This window comes from Mus musculus, chromosome 8, assembly GCF_000001635.26.
Source record: "Mus musculus strain C57BL/6J chromosome 8, GRCm38.p6 C57BL/6J".
Lineage (NCBI taxonomy): Eukaryota > Metazoa > Chordata > Mammalia > Rodentia > Muridae > Mus > Mus musculus.
The window spans coordinates 72,300,037-72,312,728 of record NC_000074.6 but is presented as its reverse complement, the minus strand read 5'-3'; the positions used below and the strand labels follow the sequence as shown (position 1 = coordinate 72,312,728).

At 47.0% G+C, this 12,692-nt stretch overlaps 1 long non-coding RNA gene and 1 pseudogene across 1 annotated transcript; one reads left to right on the top strand and one right to left on the bottom strand.

The window, feature by feature from the left end:
* Gm10282 (predicted pseudogene 10282) lies at nt 7,419–8,621 on the top strand (annotated as a pseudogene).
* Nucleotides 10,575–12,082, bottom strand: Gm40505. The gene is made up of 3 exons (XR_001778756.2): nt 11,893–12,082; nt 11,122–11,256; nt 10,575–10,858 (listed from the first exon to the last, which is right to left on the bottom strand). It is a non-coding gene; the product is annotated as a predicted gene, 40505 (long non-coding RNA).
* Between the last annotated feature and the right edge of the window lie 610 nt (nt 12,083–12,692).

Sequence of the window (12,692 nt, the reverse complement as noted above, 5' to 3'; positions counted from 1 at the left end):
CAGGACTCTCATGCCTCTGCCCTCACAGCACTGCATACGCCAATGTCTGTCTGTCTTCTTTACATAGGCGCTGGGTATGGATCAAGGGTCTGTTGTGAGAAATACTTTGTTACTATGATTCATCTCCCTAATCCTTAATCTGTCTGTCTGTCTGTCTGCCTCTATAGATCTGTCTATCTATCTATCCATCTATCTATCATCTCTGAGACACTATTGGCCCTGGCTAGCCTAGAATTCATTACATAGACCAGACTGGCCTCAAGCTCACTGAGGTTCTCCTTTTTTTTTTTTTTTTTTCTTATGACTTATTCACTCACTATTCTTACTATTCTTATGGACAGTGGTCCCTCGGTAGCCCCAGGCACTGAGCTGTCTGTGATCTTTTATTTTTGTAGAGGCTCACAGTAACCCCCCTCCAGCTCTGGCAGTCTTCCTGCCTTGGCTTTCCCAGGGCAAGGTGACAGGACAGAAGTGAACCAGGGCTCTAAACTGAGTCACATGTCTTTCCCCCTATTGTATTGTGCTTTGTGTGTGTCAGTGTGTATGTGTGAGTGGTTGTGTCAGTGTGTGTGAGAGAGTGGATGTGTGTATTGTGGATGTATGTGTATGAGAGTTGCATGTGTTTTGTGTGGATGTGTGCGTGTGCATGGATGTGTGTGCATGAGTGCCATGGCTTGCATGCATGTATATGGAGGTCAGAGGATAAATTGTGCGAGTCAATTCTCTCCTCTCACCTTATGTGGGTTCTGAACTGAACTCAGGTAATGAGTTTTCATGGCAAGCGAAGAGCCATCTCATCAGCAATTGTTTCTGGTTTTTGGGCTCAGGCATTAATTTATAGCCTATGCTGGCCTTAAACAATCCTCCTGCCTCAGCTTTTCAAATGCAGGGACCACAGATAATGGCCACCAGAATCATCACCAAATTCTCTTTCTCTTACCAGAAGACAATGGAGGGGCTGGTGAGATGGCTCAGTGGGTAAGAGCACCCGACTGCTCTTCCGAAGGTCCGGAGTTCAAATCCCAGCAACCACATAGTGGCTCACAACCATCCGTAACAAGATCTGACTCCCTCTTCTGGAGTGTCTGAAGACAGCCACAGTGTACTTACATATAATAATAAATAAATAAATCTTAAAAAAAAAAGACAATGGAGTAGTCAAGGCTTACCCACAATAGGTAGTAAGAAGGTGGGGGGACCAGAGTAGAGGTTCCCTGACATGGTTTTCCAGCTTCAGTCCTGCCCATTTTAGAGGCTTTAGGGTGAGCCTCCCTAGCCTCCACCCATAGATGCCAGTCCCACCCATGAAGGAGGGACTGACCACCCTGTGCTCTAGACCTAGCCATATCTCTCAGGTGACTACCTCACGTGGCCTGGTGTCCCAACTGGAGACCTGGGCTCATTGTAGCTGCAATTTGCATTTCCTAGCCGTTGCAGGTTGGGGGTCGTGGCCTTCCTATTCACAGACCTCTCTTGAGACCTTTAGGAAATTGAAAGCTTCAAGCCTTGTCCCGCCTTCCCACCTGGAGGCTCTTGCTGGGTAATTTGTAGTGTTTACCACAAATAATGTCACAGTAACTGAGGAGAGATGTCACATTTGGAGAGCTGACTCAGACAATGTGCACAGCTCCCTGGCAGGGCCTGAGTCACCAGCGCCTGTTACACCTGGCTTATCCCCAGGAGAGATGGCGCCCTGAGGAAATGTTGGCCGAATGCCCAGACAGATCAGGGGGAAGGTCTGGCCATGTGCCACCTTATACAGGACAGGGACAAGAGCTTCTGATACAGCTGTGGAGGAATGTGGGGACCCAAGTGGGGCCTCCAAGAGGGACACCGAGGACTTCTCTTCTTTGGATGTTCATTTCTATTTTAAACATTTTTTTAAGATATGGTTTTTAGCTGGGCGTGGTGGTGCACGCCTTTAATCCCAGCACTCGGGAGGCAGAGGCAGGTGGATTTCTGAGTTCCAAGGCCAGCCTGGTCTACAAAGTGAGTTCCAGGACAGCCAGGGCTATTCAGAGAAACCCTGTCTCGAAAAAACAAAAACAAAACAAAACAAAATGTTTCTTTAATCATTTCTTTTTTGACAGGAGCTGGCTTGGTACCCCTGATCCTCCTGTCTCCACCTCCCAAGTGAATAGTAGACATGGTCCATTTCACATATGTCATCATAAACTTTCCGTGTTAGCCCCTTTCTTTCTGCCCCCTTCTGAGAGGAGTCGATGTTCCCTCCTAGTTTCCATAGGAACCAGGCATGCACATGGTGCATCTATATGCAGACAAGACCCATACACATAAAATAATTGAACAACAACATCAAAGCCTGGCCCAGTGGCGCATGCTTTTAATCCCAGCACTCCGGAGGCAGAGGCAGAGGCAGGCAGCTCTCCAAGTTCGAGGCCAGCCTGGTCTACAGGGCTAGTTCCAGGATAGCCAGAACTACATAGATAGACCCTGTCATGAAAAACCAAAAAACCAAACAAAACACAGGCGGCTCAGAGGGTCAGGGGATTTGTTGCCAGGCCTGACAGCCTGAGTCTGCTCTGTAGGATCTGCATGGTGGAAGGAGAGAACTGACTCCTGCCCGTTTTCTTCTGAATTCCACATGTGTATCGGGGCACCTACTCAACTACCTACCACCACTCCACAACAAATTTAAAAATTTAAGGAAAAAAAGTTGTGTTGGTGTAGGGCCTGTGCATTGCTGGTGGGAGTGCACAGTGGAGCAGCCACCATGAAAGCATCTTAGGCTTCAAAGGGATGACAGAGCCTCTACAATATATGCAGCTTTGCTCTTGGGGCCCACAGTACATAGACAGACAGAGACACACACTCACACACACTCACACATGCACACAAGCACACTCAGCCACATACACTCTCACTCTCATGCACACACATCCTCTCTCTGTCTCTCTGTCTCTCTCTCTCTCTTACATACACACATACACACACACACACACACACACATGATGCTCAGGGCAGCATTATCACAACTGCCAGAATATGGGGTGAGCTCCCCAAGGGAACACAGTGCAGGCATGATCCACCCTGCATAGACATTGAAATGCAGGAACTGAGTGACAGAAGGCAGGCACAAAAGGCCCAAGGTGTCTGTGTGATCCACTAATGATGAACGTCCAGTATAGGCCAATCTTCAGGAACAGGAAGCAGATGAAGGGCTGTCAGGAGCTGGGGACAGGTGTGGGGTGTGACTGAGGAGGTCCAGGCTCCCTCTGGGAGATGGGATGTAGTAGAATTAAACAGATGATAGTTGGATTCCTTATATTTAAATTTTTTTAAATTAAATTAGTTTTTGTTACTTATTTTTATTTTGTATGCATTGGTATTTTGCCTGTACGTGTGTTTATGTGAGGGTGCCAGATCACCTGGAACTCAAGTTACAGATAGTTGTGAGTAGCCACATGGGTACAAGAGTTGAACCCAGGTCCTCTGGAAGGGCAGCCAGTGCTCTTAACCACTGAGCTATCTCACCAGCCCCTTAGTTTTATTTTGTGGTTTTGGTTTTATTATTGCTATTGTCTTACTATGTAGCTTTGGCTGGCCTTGAATTTAGAGAACTGCCTGACTCTGCCTCCCAAGTGCTGGGATTAAAGATATGTGGCTCCACGCCTGGTATTTTCATTATTTTTATGTGGGTCTGTATGTACACAGAGTACAGGTACCCAAGAGCGAGAGGCACCTAATCCCCTGAAGCCGGGGTTAGTCACATGTGGTGGTAAACGCCCAGATACACACCCTGGGGACTGGTCTTCCATGACTGCAGGACATACGTTTTGTTTTGTTTTGTTTTGTTTTGTTTTGTTTTGTTTTGTTTTGTTTTGTTATTTTTCTAGATAGGGTTTCTCTGTGTAGCCCTGGCTGTCCTGGAACTCACTCTGTAGATTAGGCTGGCCTCAAACTCAGAAATCCATCTGCCTCTGCCTCCCAAGTGCTGGGATTAAAGGCGTGTGCCACTGCTGCCCGGTCAGAATGTACTCTTAACCTCTGAGCCATTTCTCCTCCCTGAATTGTCTGAAATTACATTTATTTGTTTGTTTGTTTATTGTGTTTGTGTGTATGTGTGTTTATATGAATGCACTCGTGTGAATACATACCTTTTACCTCATTGGTTTTTTTTGTCCTCACGAGGTCCAAAGGGTATATGGCTGCTGAAGGCTGGTTGGCAACAGGCCAGGCCTTCCACCAAGTGTATTGAGTTGTGCTCACAAAGAGTTCCAGACAATGTGACGGTACTGGCTCCGTCCTCTGTTTCAGGGTGAGCCACGCTTGGAGATGCTGTGCACAAAGGGTGGTGGCTGCCTGCCAGAGGAGGCTGTGAAATGTGGTTGTCAGTTCCCAGACACACTACCATAATGGGTGCTTCAGTGACCCTCTGGACCATCGCTGCCTTCAAGGGGGCCACTGTAGGATGCTTCCAGTTCCCTTGGGGATCAACCTGGATGTTGAGCTGTCTTCTATGTCTGCTCTGGCTTGTGGATGTGGCCCATCCTGGAGTCCCTCTTAACACTTTGAAGGGGGTGGCAGTGGAGATCTCTAGGGGGAGACTGAAGAAGAACTTCATGCATAGTGCATGCTTGGTCACACTGGCCTTCTCATTGACATGTGAGTGCAGTGCGTGTGTGTGTGTGTGTATGTGTGTGGTAAAAATGAATAGGGGCTGGAATAATGGTTTAGATGGCTCAGTGGTTAAGAATATGGTTTGCACTTCCAGATAACCAAGCTTTGGTTTCCAGCACACACATCTGGATGGAGGCTTAAAACCACTTGTAACTCCAGCTCCAGGAAATCAGATGTATTCTTCTGGACTCCCGGCACATACCCAAAAATCTAAAGAATTTAAGATATATATTATTCAAGTACAAGATTAACAATAGACCGGGTGTGGTGGCGCACGCCTTTAATCCCAGCACTTGGGAAGCAGAGGCAGGCAAATTTCTGAGTTCGAGGCCACCTGGTCTACAGAGTGAGTTCCAGGACAGCCAGGACAATACAGAGAAACCCTGTCTCAAAACAAAACAACAACAACAAAAGATTAACAATAGATAATAATAAGGTAAGTTATAACATTATGCTAGAATACTTTTTATTAAAAACTTTGAATCAACTGGGCATAGTGATGCAAAACTGGTGGTGGAATAAAATCCAGCACTCGAGAGTCAGAGGCAGCCTCATCTCTGTGAGTTCAAGGCCAGCCTTGTCTCTGTAGTGAGTTTCAGAAGAGCCAGGGCTATGTAGAAAGAACCTGTCTCAAAACCAAAACAGAACAAAACAAACTTAGGTATCAGAGTCTGGGGAGATGGCTCAGTGGTTAGAGAAGTGGATGCTCTCCCAGAGGACCTAGGTTTGGTTTCTAGCACCCACATGGCAGCGCACAGCCATCTGTAACTCTAGTTCCAGGGGATCCGATGCTCTTTTCAAGCCTTGGTGCATTTCACACACATACATACACACAGGCACACAGGCAGGAAAAACACACACACACACACACACATACAGTAAGTCATCTCCTCGGCAAATACAGCGTATGCTGCACAAATATAAGACCCAGAGCCAGATTCCTGGCACCTGTGTAAATGCCAGGGGGTGTGGCAGCCACTTGCAACCTCAGCGCTCTGGGGACAGGATCCATGGAACAGGTTGGCCAGTTAGACCAGCCAAGCAGGTGAGCCTGGCTTCCAGTGGGAGACCCTGCCCCAGTGTGTAATGCAGAGAGCAATTGAGGAAGACATCAACGTCTGGTCTTTACATGTATATGCTTACATGTGTACATGTACTGCTTGCATGTACACACTTCATACACATGTATGCCTGCAATAGAATAAGTCATAACTTAGGAATTTTTGTTTCTAGGGTTTTCCATTTGTTGTTTCTAGACTGTGATGGACCACAGATAGCTAGAACCCCAGAAAGCAGATTGTGTGGAGCCACAGTTCATCCGTGGATGTGCTGTTTATCTTCTGGCCAGCATAAGCAACGTGGCAACGTGGCTAGGAATATACTTTGGCATCTCTTTTGTGTGAATATAGACTTCCCCCTCTAACTTCCAAATTCTCTTTTGAAAGTCTTGCTAAGTGGCCCAGGTTAGTCTAAACCATGCAGTCAGCCTCAGCCCCTGAATGTCTGGGATTACAGGTGTGTGCCACCATGTCAGCACACCTGGGTAGCCAGGGCTGGCCAAGAACAAGAGTTGACCTTCCATTCTCTGCCCCAAGGGGTGAGCAAACTGACCTGTGTCATCAGTCCAGTTACCACAAACTGGCCTTGAACTTGACAGTGCTTTAGTCTTAGACTTCCAAAGTGTCTGTGTCTCTCTCTCCTTCCTCCTTGCCTCAACACACACACACACACACACACACACACACACACACATCCGCACCTCTTGACAGGGTTTCACTGTGCAGCCCTTGATGCCCTGGAATTTACTGTAGACCAGGATGGCTTTGAATTTACAGAGATCTGCCTGCTTCCATCTCAAGTGCTGAGACTAAAGGTTTGAGCCACCACTGTCAGGCTCTTGATCTTCTCTTAAGGGACATACTTGGTTCACTTTTCATAGTGAAGATTGCATGTACACAGCACTACTTAGGAACATGGCTCAGGGGTGGATCCCCTGCCTAGAATCCCCTAGTGAGGGGTTGGTGAAGTGGAAACTTTAGAAAGTCAGTTATGCCAAAGATGTTTTGCTGGGGCACACAGGTGAAAGAATGTCTTGCTAAAGCAACTACATGAAAGACTGTTTTCCTGAAGCAGACACAGGTGAAAGGATGCTTGGATATAGCAGTCACATGAAAGGACACTTGTTGAAGGAGTATAAATATGACCCCACAGACAGTGGGAGACGAGCACTGAGCATTGGTTTGGTTTGCTCTGCCTCACTACTCTTTACCAAAGACACACATGTGTTTGTTTGCTTGTGATAAATCTGGCTTGTGAGATTCCTGCGACAGCTTGCTGCTTCTGTAGTCTTGCCTCAAGCTGATTGGCGAGCCTGGAAGTTTCTTCAGGATTCAACTACAGCTGCCTGGTGTCTGCTTGCTGAAAGGGCTGGACTGTAGCTGCTGGTTCATGCCTGGTGTCTGCCTGCCGAGAGGACGGGTCTGCAGCTGCTGGGTCATATTTGGTGTTTGCTATGGGGCTGAACTGCTGCCCAAGAAGATCAAGCTCACCCCAAAGAACTACTGATGAACAGGTCCACTTCCCTCATAACCTAAAATCTTTTCTTTCCCACTCCCTCTGCTGAGTGGTGGGCTAGAGGAGAGGTTGAACCCTTATTAAAAGTAGGCTGAAACTATTTATGCCTACAGGCTGGAGTATGGCTCAGGTGTATTGGCCTAGCTGGCCTCAGACTCTGGGTTCCAACTCCAGCACAGAATAAAACAGTAAAAAGATTTTTAAAAAAGTGGCTCTGATAAACCCCCCGGAGCCCGAGCAGTGTGAGGAAGCAGCGAGGACGACCCCCGGACGGAGCAAACCCGCGCGCCGCTGTATCCCCGTGCTCAGCGCCGACGTCCCCTGCCGCCACCATGCCCAAAAGAAAGGCTGAAGGGGATGCTAAAGGAGACAAAACCAAGGTGAAGGACGAGCCACAGAGAAGATCTGCGAGGTTGTCTGCTAAACCTGCTCCTCCAAAGCCAGAGCCCAAACCTAAAAAGGCCCCTGCGAAGAAGGGAGAGAAGGTACCCAAGGGGAAGAAGGGGAAAGCTGACGCCGGGAAGGATGCGAATAATCCTGCAGAAAATGGAGATGCCAAAACAGACCAGGCACAGAAAGCTGAAGGTGCTGGAGATGCCAAGTGATGTGTGTGCATTTTTGATAACTGTGTACTTCTGGTGACTGTACAGTTTGAAATACTATTTTTTATCAAGTTTTATAAAAATGCAGAATTTCGTTTTACTTTTTTTTTTTTTAAGCTATATTGTTAGCACACAGAACACTTCATTACTGGGTGGGGGAAGGATCATGTGTCAGTAACAAAATCTCTCCCAAGCTGGATTGAGGACAGAAAACCTCTTTGCCTGATACTTTTGGAAGGCTCCTGTTGGCTCCCAGGAGAGAGATCCTGGTCTTGACCTAGGTGGCCACCAAGGCACAACAATGCCTTGTGGTCTGGGAAAACTATAAATTCACTTTTATATCCTCTTCCCCCTGTGCTATCAACATAGACTTAATTCCCTTAAAAACCAGAGACCTGTTGGAACCGGGCCCCCAAAATTGGTTTCCCAGTCCACTGAGTGATGGGGACTTTGCAGTGACTTCATTGAGTGTTCTCAAAAGAGCACTGGTTCCTTTTATAAAAGATTGTGGATCTTCAGATTGATAATTCTGCCCAAAAGTCAGGGTCGGCTTGTGAAAAGTTGTTAAAACAACATCCTTAATGTGAAATGTCAACCCTCACTCTAAGCTACTTCCCCCTTTTCAAAGCATTGAATGAAGACTTCATTGGGTTTTATAGTGGCTTTCTGATTTTGGTAGTCTATACAAGAAGGGAATTTGGAAGTTCTTGTATATTGTTGATTGTCTGCCCATGTCCTGCCTGAAATACCATGATTGTTTATGAAAAGAATCTTTAATAAAGCTGGTTACAGTTAGGCTTGGAAAAAAAAAATAAAAAAAATAAATAAATAAATAAAAAATAAAAAAAAATAAAAAAGTGGCTCTGACAACCTGAGATCCAGCCTGTGGTCCTGCGGTTTGGGGTCCCAAGTGGCTTGCAGCACGTCCTCACCTCTGCCTCCCTTCCTCACGCTGGCCTCTCTGCTGCAGCTGGGTGAGGCCGGGGCATCTCCAGGGCTGGCTGCAGAAACTCTCTTGCGTAAGTCCTGAGCTGATTTTTTGAAAACCTCCCCCAATCCTCCCCCCTCTGCCAGAAGATTTTCCAGCGTCATCCAAGTTCCCAACTGTAGGAGGAGTTGAGGGCTTGTTTACAGGTTTCTATCGGAACACTGTGTTTGAATGCCAAGGCAAGATCTGTGCGTGCCTTTGAATGTGGAAAAACATGCTATTTCAGAGGAAATAAAAGGAAAATGAAACAGAAACCCCTTGGCAGGTTGAGCAACTTTCTGTTTTTTTGTTACTATTTTTAAAATCATAGTATACATTTATTTTGTGTGTGAAGCTATAGCAATGGTCCTGAGTTCAATCCCAGCACTGTGCGTGTGTGTTATGGTTTTTGTTGTTGTTTTGTTTGTTTCCTCTCTGGTGGTGGTGGATCTTTTGTAGCCCAGGCTGGCTTCAAACTCACTATTTAGTCCAGGCTGACCCCTAACTCATAGCAATCTTCTGCCTTACCCTCCGAATGCTGGGATGCCAAGCTTAAACAACCAAGCCCTTGCAGGAGAGTTTTGTTTGAGACCAGGTCTCTTGTAGTTCAGGTTCATATGTTAGGCTAGGATGACCTTGCTGGGCAAGGCTGACAGGTGGTGTGCACCACCATGCTTGGGGATCCCGTTAGTTGCTCTCACTCACTGGCTACAGAGCAGGAGTCCGTTCTCCCCTCAGCTCCCCATGGCTCATTCTTTCCTGCACACTGCCTGGCCAGAACTGGAGGCGCAGCCCAAACTGTATGATTCCTGATGCCTTGGAAAGGAATGTTCTGGAATATTTTAGGTTTCTCCTGGCAGACTGACAGCTATGCCCCTCACCCCTGCGCCACAGGAATATGTGGTAGAGAAGGACAAACGGCTCCTTTTCACAAGTTGGGGGCGTGTGTCCCTCAGGCACTTAAAAATAGCCAGGGTTTATTGCAGACCTGAGTCAAACAATCAGGGTTTTCTTGAGACGTCAAAGGAAAAAAAAAAAAAAAGAAAAAACAACAACTTTCCAGTGAAAGAGGGCAGTTTTTAAAAACTCTGTAGTAAGGGGGAGAGGTTCTTTCTCTCTCTCTCTCTCTCTTTCTTTCTTTCTGGAAAAGATGGACTAAAGTAAAAAATTATGTGTGTGCATGCATGTGTGTGTGTGTGTGTGTGTGTGTGTAGAGGGAGAGAGGATTTGGTAATGGAGTATGGAATAAGTCAACTAAAAGTGTCTGTCTAGTCGGTTGGTCGTGGCACACCCCTTTAATCTCAGCACTTGGAAGGTAGAGGTGGACAGATCTTTGTGAGTTCAAGGTCAGCCTACTCTACATAGTGAGTTTCAGGGTAACTAGGTCTGCATAGTGAGACCCTGTCTCAAAACACCAAAAGGAAAAAGAAAAAAAAAAGCCAAACCTCAACTAAAAGTTGACTAAAGACATATACTGAGACCTTAGAAGAACCTTTGAACCTTTGATCTTTATGGGTCAATAATATCACTACTACTTTATAATATATGGGGGAAACTGAGGCACAAGCAATCCTTAGCTGAGCCCAGACTGGCTTCTGTCTTTCCTTTTTTTTTAAACGTTTTTTTTTTTCATGTTTGTGAGTACACTGTTGCTGTCTTCAGACACAGGAGAAGAGGGCATCGGATCCCATTATAGATGGCTGTGAGGCACCATGTGGTTGCTGGGTTTTGAACCCAGGACCTCTGAAAGAGCAGTCAGTGCTCTTAACCACTGAACCATCTCTCCAGCTCCAGACTTTGTTTCTTTGTGTGAGTTTTTTAAAACAATCATTTTCATGTTGTTGTATCTCTGGTTGTGAACTCTTGAGTATGGAGGTCGGAGGACAGCTTGCAGGAGTCAGTTCTCTCCTTGCATCGTGTGGGTCCTGGGAACTGAACTCAGGTCGTCAGCCTTGGTGGCAATCCCTTCTGCCTGCTAAGCCCTCTCTCTGGCCGGATTCTATCTGGAGAAACAGATCTGCATAAGAGGTCGCCCAGGCTGATGAGATGCTCCTAATGCTCCTGCCTCAGCCGCCTGGGTGGACAACAAAAAACAAAACCAATTTCTTTTTCTTTTTCTTTCAGACTTTTTGTTTTAATTATGCATATGTGTCTGTGCCACACGCGTGTGGGTGCCCAAGGAGGTTAGAGATGCCAGAGCCTCTGGAACTGGAGTCACGGGTTGTAAACTGCTCTGCCTGGGTGCCCTTAACTGCAGAGCCATCCCTCAAAGCTCTACAGTGAGTTTTAAAACATGAGTTTAAATTTGCAGCAAATATTGCACAGAACAAGACACACCTAGCTCTTCTATTGACTGATAAAACAGGCGCCACTGTTGGGTGTCTTTGGTCCCAGATACTTCAGAGCCAGAGTTGGAAAGATTGTTTGGGCCAGGAGTTCAGGGGGGTCCTGGGCAAGCAGCACAGCCAGATTCTGCTTAATGAAAAAGAAAAATTTAAATGCCCAGATTTTCATAAGCCCTAAAACTTTCCTCCCCTCTGAATTTATCCATCTACCTGTCAGTCTGTCTTTTTACCTACCCGTCCATCTGCCCATCTGTGCTTACATTCATCCGTTCACCTGCCCACCCCACTACTTTGTCATTCCCCCACTCTCAGCCATGCATCCTTCGGTCAAATCCATCCACTCCCATCCACAGGGCCCTCCACCCGCTCATCACTCACACACCCATCCCTCTGTCGAGTTTGGGATGGAGTCTGGCTGTGTGGTATAGGCTGGTCTGAAACTCCTGGGCTCATGGAATCTTTCTACCTCAGTTTCCTAAGCAGCTAGGACTGCAAGTACATTCAATTTCTAAGTCATATTCTTCCAGGTTCCTGGAAGTACCAGCCCTCGGGGCCACCTGTGCCTGCTGGGTCACCTAGCTGTGGAGGTGTCCTTGGCTGGACATGGGGAAGCTCTGAGAGTCCTTATGGAGGCCAACGGACTCCTCTCAGCTCATGCTTGATTACCCTGGGCCAGGCCCTGGGAGAATCAAGGGGGGAAAGCAGCAGGCTGGAGCAGCTTCCGTCCCAAGTTCTGTTTCAATGTGAGGAAGCTGAATCAGACCTTGAGCAGTAGGAGGCAGGCCACACTAGATGCCTTTCATGGAGCTATGCATTGGGTCAGTCTTTTGCTCACTGTTCTTCCGGTGGCCTGGAGTTGGAGACCAAATTTAGATCATTTGTCATCTGATCAAAATGAACTTTCAAACAAAAGATTCCTGAACAAATCTTTGGCCACTACACCTGTCTGGAAGAATCTATGGAGAGAATTGGCGGCATCGTCCTCCCTGCCCCCACCCTGCCTGCCCCATCCCTCCTTTCTGAAAGGGATGAGGGCACTGCTCCATCAGTATAGTCCTTGCCGAACAAACCTGGGACCTGAGTTCAGACTCCTAGCTCTCACATAACAGCTGGATCTGGCAGCTCACTTTCACCTCAGTACTGGATTGGGAAGGTAGAAACAGGAGAATCCCTGGGGATCCCTCAACAGCCACCTACCACAAAGGTGAGCATCAGGTTCCGTGAGAGACCCAAACTCAAAAGACAGAGTGTAGTGTATGGTTGCACAGATGGTTCAGCACTGAAGAGGAGGGTGTGCTATGGCCAAGCACCTTGGCACACACCTCTGATCCCAGCACTGGAAAAGCAGAAATGGGCAGGCAGGTGTTTGTGAGTTTGAGGTCTACATATGAGATCCTATCTCAAGGGAAAACAAAAGAAGGAAAAGAAAGGAAAGCAAGCATTGCGCTTCCATAAGAGCCAAGCTCAACTCCCAGCACCCAGCACATACCTTCTGACCTTGAGTACCAGGCACGAACATGGTGCACAGACATGCACACAGGCAAAACACCTTAAAAATAAATA